The sequence below is a fragment of the Vidua macroura genome, chromosome 25 (genome assembly GCF_024509145.1).
Source record: "Vidua macroura isolate BioBank_ID:100142 chromosome 25, ASM2450914v1, whole genome shotgun sequence".
Lineage (NCBI taxonomy): Eukaryota > Metazoa > Chordata > Aves > Passeriformes > Viduidae > Vidua > Vidua macroura.
In genome coordinates, this window is record NC_071595.1 from 2,863,087 (window position 1) to 2,878,695 (window position 15,609).

The following is a 15,609-nucleotide window of genomic DNA, read 5'->3' on the forward strand; positions in this document are numbered from 1 at the left end:
GAGGCAATCACAAAGGCACTCCTGGTCACTCTGCTATAAAAGCATTTTTGAGCCTCCTCCCTGCCAACACGAACTTGTCTCCCTGGTTTAAAATACATTAATGAGCCATTACAGGGCCGGGCTCTGCTGCCCTGTGCGGGTCCGGGAGCGTCTTCGGAGATTCTGAGATTGAGATAAACAAACGGGGGCTCGTTAATGCGCTCCTTAATGAGGGGTGGGCTGGCTCAGGAGCACCACGTCCTCCACTCCCGGCTCCCCGGGGTCTGTGCGACAGGAGATGAGTGCCTAAAAACGAGTGACAGCCCAGGAAGGGCCAGGAGAAGCCACCAGGGCTGGGCCAAAGGGTGAGCTCGGCCTGGGAACCCCAGGACAGTCTGTGCCCGCCTGGCACTGACCCGGGCCGTGCTGCCAGCCCCTGCCAGAGCCCAAATCCCGGGCCCCGTTTGGGACAGGGAAAGCACCAGAGCAGGGACGGGGTCCTGGCAGCCTCCCAGCCCCGGTGGCCCCTGCACTCGTGTTGCCAGCAGTGCCACCCCAGGGGTGACCTGTCCCCAGTTCCCCTTCGCTCTTGGCTCAGGGTGACACCAGCCCCGGCCCCGCAGGTGTTACCACCCGCAGGTGTCAGCACCCGATGGCTTCCCAGGGAGGGGTGGGCACAGCTGGCATTCCCTGGCAGGGACAAGGAGGTTGGAGCACACGGACTGGGGGAGCAGGAGCAGCTGCCGGGCTCCAGCTGGAGCCTGGAGCTCCTGCAGCAGCATCCTGGATTCCAGCAGGCACAGAAATGCTGCAGAGATGGATTTTGCATCCATCCTTGTGGCTCCTAGAATATCTTCATAAGCCACAATGTGCCCTTAATCCCACAACAAAATCAAGTCAAAGAGCAATTAATATTCTGATACCTGTGGCTGGCTGAAGTGATATAGAGCTGAAGATTTCTTTTTCCATTTCACTCCAACTGTGGTTTTGTTTTTTTCCAGCCATTCTCTGGTCAGTGGTTTTAGGGGCACCAAGGTTCACTTTTGTGGGTAACCTCCACTGTTAGCTGTTGATTTAATTAACTCAGGCTCCTCTGCCTCCTTGACCATACCAACCCCAGCAGGGCTGGAGAGCAAACACAGGATTAAGGTCAGGGCTGGGGGGTTGAGCTTAAGCTTTAAAATAAAAGGGCTGAGAAATTAAAAATAACGACCCTGAAGGACTGGGCTCTGCCATTGCAGGGTTGGTTGTTTAATCCTAAACTCGATGAGGAGCAAACTTTTGTTGCCTAAGCTTGAACCAAGAGTTAATGGATGAGTTCAGCACCCAAAAGTGAAAGTGCAGCCACGGGGATGCTGAGAGGGACAGCACCCAAGGGCAGCTCCGGATGTTTTGCTGAGATTTCTGATTGCATCCCCACCAAAAAAAACAGGGAATATTGGAATTTCTGGGCAGGTCAGGCAGGGAGACACCCCCAGAGCTCGGCGAAGGGACCTGCTGTCCCCAGGAGCTGCAGGTGGGGTTGGGAGAAGAAGATTCCGAGTCCTCCGTGTCAGGATCAGGGGGAAAACGACCAAAGCAGGATTTACCGACACAGCCCCTCCTCTGGACCCCGAGATAAACCCGGTCCCCAGCCCCAGGGAGCCTCAGAGCACCCAGGGGTGCTCCCTGAGGAGCTCCTGACCTTCACCAGCAGCCTCAGCCCCGGGTGAGCCATTGGCCGCGGCAGAGCCTGCCTTGTTTTTAGCAACCTCGTTGAAATTTAAATTGATTTGTTATTTATCCAACTGACAACAAAGAGAGAAGAAAACAGTCCTAACTCAGTGCGCTGGGGAGATTGAATTCCTGTATCACTGTCAGCTGCATTAACTGACTTCCTGGACCTAAATTCAATTAGGGCAGCATTCCCTAGCATTAATAAATCAATACCGATGCCATTTTGATATATTTTGAACGTCTTTCATTATACATTTCAGGGCAGGGATTAGTGCTGAACTGGAAGTTAATGGGACGTGACAAGGCGGGTGGGGTTTGGGAGGCAGAGCCTCGCAGCCGTTGGCTGTAATTGCTTTGTGCTGCAAAAGGTGAAACAAAAGAGCTGCTGAAGTTCCCTGTCGGGAATGATCCCGGCCAGGAGCTCTTCAGAGGAGCTGGGCACCAGCAGAGTCTCTGGGATGGAAATAAAGGCATTGAGCCCTTCCAGCAGCAGATTTTGGGAGGGTTCACACCTGGCCTTTGTCTCTCCCTGGAGCTGCCCTAAGTGAAAGGCTCGAGGCAGCCTCGATACTGAGGAAGAGAAGGCTCCCGGGAGATTCCCCTGCAGCCTTCCCGGCCTTTGCAGGGGGAAGGAGGGCTTGCAAAAAACAGGGAGAGTGAATTTCCACGAGCAGAGAGTGACAGGAGAAGGGGGTGGTTTTAAATGCACGGAGGAGAAACTGAGGTGGGATATTGGGAAGAAATTCTTCTCTCAGAGAGGGGTGGGGCCCTGGCACAGGTGCCCAGAGGAGCTAAGGCTGCCCATGGATTCCTGGCAGTGCCCAAGGCCAGGCTGGAGCACCCTGGGATCCCATAACTCTGTGACACTGGCATCTTAAACCCTAAACCCAAAATCCCGGTAGCTCAGCTGGGCCCTCCCCAGCTCCCCCAGAGCTGCTTTGGGCAGCATCCCTGGATGAAAGGGGGATTTCTGCCTCTCCCCGGGGCTGGTTCCCCTAGGGCTGCCGGGGCCAGAGCTGCCTGCAAGGAGGGCTCAGCGCTCCGGGGCTGCCATCCCGGCCATCAATCACTCACCGCGAGCCCTGCAAAGCGCCGGTGAAGCCTTTCCCCAGGGCGAGCCTGCCCGGCCATAAAGCAGCGCCTTGCAAAGCGCAGCCTGCGCCTCTTCAAGGCCTTAAAAGCATCTGAACGGCCTGGAGGGACCGTTCCTGCTGCACCTGGGGATGGATAAAGATGGAAAATAATCGGGTATCCACGGGGCTGCTGTGCTCAGCTTGGAGGAATTAGCATGGCTCAGCCCCTCGGGACAGGAATGGTGTGGGGCTCCTCTGGGTTTTGGTGCAGTAAAAGTGGAAAATGAAAAGTCTGAGGTGACTCCTGGCTCGTTCCTGGTGAGATTGTCGCTGTTGTGTCCCCAAAAAGCCTCTACAGGCGTCAGGGACATGCAGAGGAGGGCCCTGACCCTCCACAGAAACCCTTCCCCTCCCAACCAAAAACTTGCTCCTCCACCAAAAACCTCCAAGCTTCAAAGCCCCAGAAAACCCCAGTTTTTCCTCTGCCAAGCAAGCCAGCCCCCCAGTCACATTATCCCATCCATAAAATCAAAATATGCCATTAAGAGCAAGTCAGAGTCAGGATTGCCCTTTGAAAACCAGGTGTTTCCACTTTCAGGGGCACCAGAAGCTGCAAGGGTGCAGGGTTTATGAAGATTTTCCATGCTTGACTTGGAAAAACGAAATAAATCCATGGAAGGAGCCCTGAGAGGGCAGGGCCAGTCCCATCCTCTCGCAATTCATTAGATCCTTCCTCCTCCCCGGGCAGGCGCTGATCAAGGGAAGGGGCAGGAGGTGGAAAAAGCTGCCCTATTTTTGATCAAAACTGTTTCAATCCTGACAAAAAAAAAAAAAAAAAAAAAAAAAAAAAAAAAAAAAAAAAAAACCAACCCAACAACAACCAAGTGGCTCTTTTTCCAAGTGGCTTCCAAAGTCTTATAAAAAGGGTAATGACCCCATAAAGCCCAGCCTTGGGTGATCTGGGGGCAGCTCAGTTCAGACCCCAAAATGCTGAGGGCCCCCAAAGGAGCTGTGCCCTGAAAGCCAGTGCTTGGCACCCCCCAGGGGATAATAAAAGCCAAATTAGGATTAATCCCAGCAGGGGTCTGGGTGTGGGGCAGGATCAGCTCCTTTTCACAGAATTATGGGATTTTTTGGCCTGGAAGGGCCCTTCAAGTTCATCCAGTCCCCAGCAGGGACACCTCCACCATCCCAGACTACTCCAAGCCCCATCCCATCCAGCCTTTCCCAAATTCTTCCACCAGGGCTGGGCTCCCCTGAGGGCCAGAGGGGCTTTGGCTCCGAGAAAAGCCAAACAGAGCCGATTTGGCCCCAGCTGTGGCTTTGCCAAATGAGATCTGGTATTTTCTGCCCACTCCTGAGGGATCTGAGGGGGTTTACGGCCCCTGCCGGGGGCTGTTGTGGGGTTTTTACTTCGCTTGGCCATGGAGACCAAAGCAAACAAACGAATGTTCAATTAACCCCAGGCTCAGGAAGGATTTTCCACCTTGGCCACAGGCAGCAAACCCTCCTGGATGCAATGGCAGTGGCTGAATCTGGGCAAAACAGACCCAAAATCAGATCCAGGCACTTCCAGCTCTGCCTGCCAGGCTCCCCAGTGAGGGGGGTGGGTGCTGCTATCCCTTTGTCCCCCCTCAAGGACCACCCAAGGGTGCACCCAGGGCCTGTCCAGTCTCCCTAAAGGATATCTCTCCCTTTCCCAGGCAGCCAAACCCCACCCTGCCCCAGGGGAGAGCCAAATCCCCACCAGCAGCTCCAGGCAGCCTCCCCCCAGTGCACAAAGAGGATTTATTCCCTCTCTAGATTCCACTTTAATTTCACATCCCCAGCAGCCCCAGCCCCTTCACCTGCCTCCCCCCCACATTCGTGCCAGGTGAGACCCCAAACCCAACCGCCCCCAGGGCTGGTTCCCCCCAACTTCCCCAGCTGAACCCACTCTGGGGGAGAAGGAGAAGAAGAATCAGGAATGGCTTTGCCCAGATGTGTTGCACAACCTTTAGAAAAGCAGAAGCCTCACTTGCAGAGAAACCTGTGCTGGGCAGCCCCGAGGAGCCCCAAACCTCTCTGCCCACAGCCCTGAGCAAGAACTCATCAGAGGGGATAGATCCTCTCTCCCCACGCCAGGCATGGCTCCAGGTTTGCTCCCTGCTGCCACCAGCTCAGGGAGGGGACACAAACCCGGGCCTGGAGAGCTGGGAGAGCCCCACATCTGCCCAAGAGAGGTTGGATTTCTCCTGGTTTTAATTAACTGAGATGTAAAGCTCATGGAAAAGAGAGCTGGGGCCGTTGGGCAAAAAGTCCCAGGTATGGACATGAAAATCAGCCAAATCTTCGATGACCCAACAGGGAGAGCAATAAAAGACTGAAAAGTGGCCCATTCCAGAAATAACCCGGGCAGTTCCTGAATTACCTCGGCGTTAATGGAGCTGCTGTGCTGGCAGGACACCCAGAGCTGCCCTGATCCCCAGCAATCGATGCAGGAGAGCTCTGCTGGCCTCTCCTCCCGGGCAGCCCTGCCAGGACAGCAGGGATGGGGATCCCACACTCCCCCTTTGCCCAGCCCCACAATCATCCCCTAAAACCAACACCAGAGCACTGCTGAGCCCAGAACCGGCCGGGCAGAGCACGAACAACCCCCACACCTGCAATCCAGCCCAAACCCCTCATTCTTCACCCCAAACAAAGCTCTCCCTCCCCTCCCTGGAGCGATTTGTTGAGCCTCCCAACACCAGACTCATCTCAGGGCCGAGCCCCTCTCCCTTTCCCTCCTTGCCTTCGCTTCAGACGTGACCTTTTGATTTCTCGGGTAGAGTGTAAATTACATGTCGCCAGCATAAAATATTAAATCCAATTTATATTTAATTATTGATGTTATTATGTATTCCATAGTAATGGCAGCAGGAAAAAAAAGAAGATCTCCACCCCACCATTAAAGAGCTCGGTTGCATTAGCAGCTTCTTGAGGTTAAGATTTCTTCCTCCGCTCCTTCTTAACCGTAAGATTGATGGGGATGGGGGGATTTTGTAAATAGTCTTCCAGAAATATTTTATCTGATTATTGTACCTATAAAAGGGAGCCGGGAGGGGGAGAAGGGGCCTTTTTAAACCGCTGATAATTTGCTCAGCTAAAGGGCAAAGAGCTCCCCAGCAACCCCAGTGCAGGCCCCACAGGCAGAGAGGGGCCGTGGAAACCAGGCTGGGTTTAAGGAGAAAAAAAAAAGCTGGTGGGGAACCACAGTGGTTTTTCCAGCTGAGATTTAACCAGTCTGTTAAACTCCAGCGTGAGGTTTTTACTAAAATATTAATCAATTCTGCTTAGACTTGATTAAGTTAATTTTCTCCCCATTTATATTTAATGTGGGAGCCACCCAAGGTGTGCTGGGCTTGGTTGGGTTGGGTTTGTGGACACCCAGCACGGACTGGGGGCCCACCAGATCCAGGCTCATCCCACTACCCCAAAGTGCCACGAGGAAACCCCCAAATCACCTTCACCCATCACCACAGTGGCTTCAGGCTCACCAAAACACAGCAATAATTCCATTTATTCCGCAGTGCCCACGGCCCCACCAGCTCCTCACTCACCACAATAAAAACGACATTAAAACCAGCATTATCCCCCTCACTTTAAAATTCAAATCAATAGAGCAAATGGAGAGAATCCGACTCAAGAAAAGTCAGGAGAACGAATCCATCTGGGGCTGCCAGGAGGCCGCTAAGTGCTGCGGTGTCACCCGCTGGGTGACAGCCTCTGGGAGCAGCCAGGTTTGGGGGCAAAGCTTCTCCAGCCCCCTGGGGCTGCTCCCTGACCCAGCAAAGGAATGGTCAATCCCAAAGAAATGGTTCCCTGATGTTACCATGGCTCGCCTGGAGGCTCAGAACACCCTGGAGCCGCTGGGCAGGGACACCTCAAGGCTCTGCAGGGCTCTCTGCTTTCCTTGAGCTCTTGCTCTGAAAGCCAAACAAATCAATTTAAATTTGCTCTGAAAGCAGCGTTTTAGAATGGAGCTTTCTCACTTTTAATTTTGGCTGGAAATGCCCCTCAGCAGCCTGGCCCAGAAACCTCCAGCCAGTCCAAGAGAACTCCTAAGGGCAGCTTTTTCTCTCCTGCAGGTCCAAGGCTGGGCAGGTATCCCCAGGTGAGCTCAGCTGCTGCTCACCCACCCCAGCACCGTGCAGAGACCCCAAAAGCTGCTGGGCCAGGGATGCAGAGCCTCCTCTGATCCTGCCCCGCTCCCCAGCACCCCAAATTCCCCCTTTTTGCTGCTTTGCTTTTCCCAGGGCTCTATCACATGAGGACTTGGGGAGTATTTGAGATCTTTCAGCATCACGGCAGCTCCGAGGAGCAGCAGCAGCTTCCCCAGCTGGTGTTTGCCAGCAGCTCGGGAGCAGGGCCAGCCCTTCCGCGGCTCCTCCGTGCTTTCATCGCCGCTCCTTGCTCTTTTATCTTTTTCCTTTTTTTTTTTTTTTGTCCCCCCAGCGGCAGGACCGGCAAACCCTCCGCGTTCCACGGCCAGGTCCGGCACCTCCAGAGCTGGATCCCTCCCATCCCCATCCTCATCCCCACCCATCCCGCTCGGCCGCGCTCCGTCCTGGTGTTAATTAACGCAAATTGTCGCGCTAATTATCCCCTTCAATTACGGTCTGTGGTGCCCAAACCAGTTCCAGCAGAATTCTCAACCCGGACCCCCGATCCAGCAGCGATTCCCAAATCCCATTTGCTCACGGCCCGATCTCTACCTTTATTTAAAGGACATTTCTGTGGAGAGATGACAGCGCAGCCCGTGGTGTTTCTCAGAAACACCCAAAAACCCCCAGAAAGCGCCAAATTCTGGTACCAGGACCCCCCCGCGGCCATCAGGGACCCTAAAACCCACAGCCTGGATCATCTTGAATCCCATTTTTATGCCTGCAGCCCCAAATCCAGGTGCCACCAGCGCATTCTACAGGTGACAAAACTCTGCTCTGCTGTGGCCGCGGGGCTGGTGGATGCCAATGGGGACACGGAGGGACGGCGGTGACAAAGCCCGGCCGCGGTGACAGAGCCTGGCAGAGCCACCGTGCTGAGCTGACGCCTCCCTGCCGGGCGCGCTTGGAAACAACTGGAATAACTCTGGAATCGCTCTGGAACCAGTGCCCCCGGGGGGACGCGGTGTCCCGGCGGGACGGGGGACAGGGAGAGGCGGCTTCCTCCTTTGTGACACCCAGGATGAGACGGAGCCCCACATTTGGGGGCAGCAGAAATGTCGGGGAGGAGGCAAAGGACAAATCCCCGGGCTGGGTGTGCAAGGGAGGAGGCAGAGGGAGCGGGCTGAACATGCTGAGGGGTAAATCCCAAACCTCGCTCGCTGCATCCAAGCCCATCTGGGTGCGGAGGCTCCAGGATGGAGCCGTTTCCCCCTCTCCGCCCCCCGGGCTAATTTTACCCGGTCTGGCCGGAGCTCGCAGCCCCTGGTTCTCGTTACCCCCCCGCCGCGCTCCAGGCACGCAGCATTTTTGCAAAGTTAACAGGGTAGCAGAAATATCCTTGTTTTGTTTTTGCCTTTGGCCACTCCAAAGTTGCGCTTCCAAAGTTGGGAAAAAGTTGCGAAGTAGCAAGAGGCGGGGGAGAAAAAATAAAAGAAAGTAAAAAAAAAAGAACGGCCCAACCCAAAGCCAAGCGACAGAGATTAGACAAAAGCATAAATAACCTCTGGGCTCTGGGGGGTTGATCGTGCTCCAGGGTGAAAGAAGGGAAAAAACCTCAAAATGTAAAAAACTGGAGTTTGTGTATTAAAAAAACCCCAACCAAAACAACGAAAATGTGCCCAGGCAGTGACGCCAGCCCAGCCCTGCTGGCTGCAGCTCCCCAGCCCCAGCCGGGGGTCCTGTCCCACAGCAGGGGCCTGGTTTGGGGGGAAAAACCACAATTTCCTTCTTCTGGCACCACTGGCACGAGAGCACAGCCCCACCTCGGGCACGGGGATGAGCTCCAGGGGGTCGGTGGCATCTGCAGAGACAGAAAACAAGCGAGAGCAAGGAGGGCAAGGAGAGGAGAAAGGCTGGCACGGGGAGAGCGGGGCTGGCCACGAAAGGGGAAAATGGCCCGCTCAGAATGGCTCGAATGGCCCAAGACGTGGCGGGAGCTGGTGACAGCTCCGAGCAGCACCAGGAGCTGTCCCAGCCCATGCTGGGGGTGAATAAACACATCCAGGAGCCCTCGGGCTCGCAGCAGCCCCGAATTTCTGCATTTTCTGTGTTTCACATCGCGAGGGCCGAGCTGGGAGCGCGGCAGAGGGAACCGGGGCGCTCGAGGTTTGCAGCTCCGCCCTGCCCGGAGAGACAAACCAGGGATGGAACACAAAGCTCCGCGTCCCCTGGAGCCATCCCAGCCCCGGGGACAGCCCGAGGTCCCAGCCGGGAGGAAACGGCCCCAGCGGAGGGTGAGGAAGCTGCGGAGCCCTGGTTAACACATGGCCGCAGAGCGAAAGCCAAATGCAGAAGGAAGCAGAAGGTGACAGCGGAGATACCGTGACTAACGGGATCTTCCAGGGCTGCGGAGGAACTGGCGGTGCCTTGAGGCGGCTGGGGATGTGCTGGGAGCTCGGCGTGGCCCCTGATAGCATCAAATGGCGCCCAGGTGGTTCCGAGGATGACAGATAAAGGCGGCGTGAAGGAACACGTTTGCAGAAGTGACACCCGCGCCAGTTCTCGGCCAGGCCCGGTGGTTTCTCACCTCAAGTTCCAGAGCACATTCCCCAAACCCAGCCCTGGATGAGCATCCTCCAAGACTTCCTAACCCCGAGGCAGGCACAGCATTGGTGCAGGGGTGGGCGCCATCCCCACGCCTCTAAATCCCCCATTCCCAAAAAATCCCCTCTCAGCCCTGCACTCGGGTGCCTTTTCCCACACTGAAACACCCAAACGCTTTTCCATCGGGAAATTATTGCCTGTGGTGCCTTCCCCAGCTGGCACAAAGGAGGGGAAGAGCTCGAGAGGCTCCCAAAACAAAACACGAAGCTCCCAAAATCCCCTGCCCGGCACCCGGGGGGGCTCTGGGTAAGGGATGCTCTGGGCAGGAGCATCTCCCATGGGACAAGCGGGATGGAACAAGCTCAGAGCAGAGCTAAACTCGAATTCCCCCTGGAACTGAGATCCCCGGGCAGGAGCAGCAGCCCCAGCTTGCTTGCAGCCCTTCTGCACTCCTTTCACCAAAGTCTCACCATATTAAGCAGCTGAACTGCATCATCCAAGGAGTGTCAAATTGGTTTTAGATGGTTCTAATTATAACCAGGAAGTTTTAAAGTGTGTGGGTGGAAAGGAATGCAGCAGATTAATTTAATAGCAGTTACCACGGCACAATGGTGCTTCAATTAAGAGTTCTTTCTGACTGGGACTTGTTGGTTTTGTTGTGTTGTTTTTTTTTTTTTTTCTTTTCCCTGTTAATAATAAATGTCACAAATGAGAATAGACATATTACTTCATCAGATGCTTTGGCATATCTCGTTGCAGAGAGCCTTTTGTGCAGAAATAGTAGCTGAAAGGGTAATTTTATAGGGCTTAGCACTCACTTAACACTTTAGGAGCCAAAATCGAGCCTCAGCAGAAACCCAGGAAGCTGCACCTGTTTCCATCCCGGCACGATCCCGCTGCAGAGCCACAAAGAGCCCTCCCGGTGCTGGGAAATGGTGTGTGAGGCACGAACCCGGGCAGAGCATCCTGCTCCGGCGGCTGCGGAGCGCATGGCGAGCGGGATCTGCGCTCCCGGGAGGCTCCTTCTGCTTCCCCAGCCTGTGAACCCCGATCCCGCCCAGCTGGGGGGTGGCCCGGGGGCACGGAGGGAGCAGGACAGGGAAGAGGCTTCGTCCCTTTGAACAGCGTGGGGGTTCCCAATCCCAGGTGTCCGGACGGGAAGCGCCGCTCCCGGCCCTGCCGAGAGAGAGGGGCCGCGTGTGGGGCGGGCTTGGGGTGTCCCGACGGGTCGGCCCGGTCCGCGCAGCCTTCCCGGGGCCGGGATGTGCCCCACGGATCCGCCACCATGTCCCTAGAAAAGGGACAGCACAGCCCCGTCCGTCCCCTGCGAGCTGCTCTCATTAACGCCCGGCGCTAATTACCTCAGCCCTGGATCGCTGGTCCCCGATCCGCCGCGTTCTCCCTCCCGGGCAGCTTTTCCCTTCGCTGCTGGAAGTGTTCCCCGGCAGAGGGAACAGGGAGCCATGCCCCAAATCGCCTTGGTCGGGGGTTATTTGGTCGGGGTTATTTTGTCAGGTTTCTTTGTCGGGGTTTGTTTTGTCGGGGTTATTTTTCCCTTTGAGAGGTTGGTTCTGGTGGGTTTCGAGGGGGAGCCCGCTGGGATGGGGGCAAACCACGGAGAGCCCGAGGCAGGCTGGAAATAACGAGGGAGGGAGAACGCAGCGGCCACGGCCCGGAGACAAAACCACCGGGAAATGGCTCCAGAAAGAGCTTTAAAAGCAAACCTGTGGCTGGCAGGGGCCAGGGGACACCCCGACACCGCCGGGCTCCGGGGACAGCCCCGCTGCTGGCATGGACACCCCATGGACCCCAGAACCCTCAGCAGGGCACCCAGGGGAGGGGCACTGGGAGCACTGGGAGGAGCTGTCCCCTGCCCCCCCAAGCCGATGAACTCCAGTTTGAGGGTGCGGCCCTGCTGCTTTACCAGCGCCAGCTTCATTCTAATCATTTAATGATGCCTGAAGTGTGTTTCCCAGGCCAGAAACATCCCAAACTGCCGGGCTGTGGGACAGGGACACATCCCTGGGAGTCACCTCAGCACCCCCTCCCCCAGTGCACCCCCAGCCCTGCCCAAGGAACCCGGGGGAGCTTCCCTGCCCAGGGCCGAGTGCTGGAAAACAGCAAAGCCTGACCGATATTCCCCAAAACCCGGCTCTGTCTCGGTGATTTGTGTCCGCTGCGATATCGAACCGCTGCCTGGAGGGACTCGGGTACTTAAAAACCCCGCGCAGGAGGCAAACAGGGAGATTTATTATTTTACTTTTGTGGTTTTCAGATAGTTTATGACACCGGGCTAATAACTCCCGAACCAAAATCTTCATCGATCCAGGGGAAACGTGACGTTATCCTCCCTGAGCCCTCCGGAGGGGCTGCTGCCCACCAGGGATGGCTCCATCCTGGGGATGCTCCCGCCGGGTGTCCCACAGCAGGGACAGGAGCAAATCCTGAGCACCCAGGGCACCCTCCCGGCTCTCCCGAGGCGCTGGGACTCCTTCCAGAATCACCGCGATTGTTCCTTCCCCTCTCCCAGCTCCCTCCAGCCTCCTCCTCCCCTCCAACAGCGCCACCTCCCCTCTCCACTTGGGGACAGTTAATAAATTGTCACTTGTCGCATCCTCGGGGAAGCGGCCACGCCCGGCTCTCCATCCCTGCAGGTTTGGGGCGCTCCAAGGCACCCCCATCCCGGCGGGGTGAGGCACAGCCGGGCTGGCACCTCCCCACGGGGAACATCGGCCGGGCTGTCCCCGCGGGGACACAGGCATTCGGAGGTGGCCCAACCCCGTGTTCGTGCGATAAAACACAAAATCTGCTTCATTTCCCATGCACGGTAACGACCGAGCTGCTCTCAGCCAGGAAACCCCGCCAGGTTCCGGCTTTTAGGGGAAAAGATGAGACCGGGCGGGAGCTGCCGGGAGCCGCCCCCCTCCGCAGGCTCCGAGTGGCTCCGAAGGAGCAGCCCTGCCTGGGGAGGCTGGGATTTATGAGCCCGTGGGGCTGTGGATCCCAGAGTGTCCCATCCTGCTCCCCCAGCCCACTGTGGATCCCAAACCGTCCCACCCCACTGTCCCCAGCCCACTGCCCCAGTTCCAGCTCTGATCCTGGGCTGGAACACGAGCAGGGAGGGCTTGGCCAGGACAGCTCCTCATAAGGGCACCAGGGACACCCAGCAGGACCCTCCCTGTGATTCCAGGGAAAAGCAGGGAGGATTTCCCACTTTGCCCATCACAGGGACACCCAGCACGACCCTCCCTGTGATTCCAGAGGAAAAGCAGGGAGGATTTCCCATTTTCCCCCCTGGCTCGCTGCTGGCATTAAAGACAAACCACTGCCATCACTTGAACTCCATGATCAGGACCTAATTCAATCCCACCCTGCTCATTGTTGGAGGGCTGAGCATTAAACTGAAACCCTAAGCCAGGCCTGCAGTCATTTGGCTGGGGAGGAATTGATTTTGGCCATCAGCACTTTCTCATTTTCGATGGAGTCCCCACATAACCAGGTTAATTTCTGTTAATCCCATTAGCCAGGTACTTTTGGCTCTCCAGCCCAATGATTTTGTGTCTGATCTGAAAGATTGTAATTGCAACCCAAGAGGACACAAACAGGAGCCCGTGATGGAGAGGAACTGGCCTGACACAGACCCAGCTTCTCTTCCACCTAAAAACCAAACCCTCTCCACATTTCCCCTCCCTCCAAATTTCCCCATGGTTAATGACCACACACAATAAGATCTGTCCCTAATTAATTTCCCCAACAGTTCAGATCCCCCATTTTGCTGGACTGATGTTATTATTACAAGTTTGATCAGGTCCTGGGCAAGTTTCAGGCCCAGATTTCTTTTTTCTTGACTCAGGTCAGTGCTGGTGCCTGCCAAGGGCTTCCTGGCGAGGTTGATCCCGGGATGATCCCACTGGAGCCAGCCCCAGGGCTGCCAGCCATGTGGGAACCCCTGGCACTGCCCCCTGTCCTCCCCAGCACAAAGGACAAATGGGGGTTCCAAAGGGGGGGAGTTTAAAAGAGAGGAGTCCCTCCAAAACATCCAAGGGGAGGCGGGGTCCCCACCTGGCTGGGGACATCACTGCCCTGTTGTCACTGCTGACGAGGGCTGGGAGCAGGGTGAACACACCTGCATCCCTGCAACCCTGCATCCCTGCAACCCTGCCTGCAACCCTGCATGCAACCCTGCCTGCATCCCTGCATCCCTGCAGCCCCGCTGCAGCCCGGCTCTCCAGGGCTCCTTCCTTCCGCAGCCGCGGCGCTCGGAGCACGCCCGGGCCGGGGCAGCAGCTGCGGAGCACTCGGAGCTCGGGCAGGAAACGCGAGCGGCTCCCGCAGCTGCTCCCGGCGCTGAGCCCTCGGCTCACACGCGAGACGACACGTGGCACGAGCTGGTGGCACCGAGGGACACGGGGGGGGACAGCGGAAGGGGACAGCGGGAGGGGACAGCGGGAGGAAGGGCTGGGCTGGGCCGGGCTGCCCCTGCCAGAGCACCGGGACAGGAGGGACCTGCGGGGACACAGGAGTGACCATCACAGAGTGTGAGGACACGGGAGTGACCATCACAGAGCCCTGGGGACACGGGAGTGACCATCACAGAGCCCTGGGGACATGGGAGCGACCGTCACAGAGTGTGAGGACACAGGAGTGACCATCACAGAGCCCTGGGGACATGGGAGTGACCATCACAGAGTGTGAGGACACGGGAGTGACCATCACAGAGCCCTGGGGACATGGGAGTGACCATCACAGAGCCCTGGGGACATGGGAGTGACCATCACAGAGTGTGGGGACACAAGTGTGACCCACTGTGGTGCAGGTCCAGTTGTGGCACTGCAGGTCTGAACTGTGACACTGCACACCCAAACCCTGGAATTGCACATCCAAACCATGGAATGACCCAAAACATGGAATTGCACACCCCAAACCCTGGAATTGCACACCCAAACCATGGAATTGCACACCCACATCACAGCACTGCACACCCAACCCCTCCATAGCCCTGTCCCCAGGACTGGGGGTCACCACCTCTGGGGTCTCAGGCTCTGTGGCCTCTGGCACACTGTCACCATTATTTTTCCATTATTTTTCCATTATTTTTCCATTATTTTCCCAAGAACCTCCCAAGGCTCTCCTTTCCCCAGTCCCAGGAGCTGCACCCTGAGGGGCCCTGGGTGCAGATCCCTGATAAGAGCTCGGGGTGGGGGGAGATAAGGGATGCTGCTCCCCAGCCCTGGCCAGGATGTTCCCCTTCGAGAGGCCCAAATCCACCCGAGATGAGTCAGTTCCTCCGAGCCCCAGCCCCTGTTCTAGATGGAACTGGAATTTTTCATTTCATTTCGGCCCTGCAGGGGAGGCAGAGCTGGAGGAGACAATGGAGGCAGCTCCGAGAAACACAAACACTCTAAAATCTAAAAATACATCAGCTGCTAGTGCCAGCCAGAGCAGCTCTGCTGTCAGCCCTGCAGGAGCTCCGGGGTTTGGGAATTTGGGACAATTCCCTGCTGGGCCAGGCCAGGCTGGGATGTGCAGCTGGGCACCCGCAGCAGTGATGGCTGGAGACAGCACCTGGGAGAGGGGCTGGACAGAGTTAAAGGAGTAAAGCAGGGAGTCATTAAAAATGTTTTAAAGTATTTATTAAAAATCCTTTGCAGGGTACACCTGGGGCAGTGCAAGAGCCTGGCCAGGGCTACACCCAAGATGGGCCCTGAGTCAGAGTTTTCACACTTTTATAAGTTTTGGCTCATTTCCAATTGTTTGGGGGAGACTCCAAAGCTGGGGCTGTCCCAGGACAGGGCCGGGGGGCCCCAGGGTCCCCCCAGAGCCAGCCCAGGCTCCCCAAACAGGGCAGGGGGACATTGGGAATGTCCCAAACACGGATTTGGGCAGCACTGCCCCCATTCCTGCTTGACAGCACCAGTCCTGCCCTTGCAGCTTGTCCCTGAATTCCCTCTGTCCCTGAACTCCCCCCTTGTCCCTGTCCTTGTCCCTGAATTCCCTCTGTCCCTGAACTCCCCCCTTGTCCCTGTCCTTGTCCCTGAATTCCCCCTGTCCCTGAACTCCCCCCTTGTCCCTGTCCTTGTCCCTGAATTCCCCCTGTCCCTGTCCCATCCCTG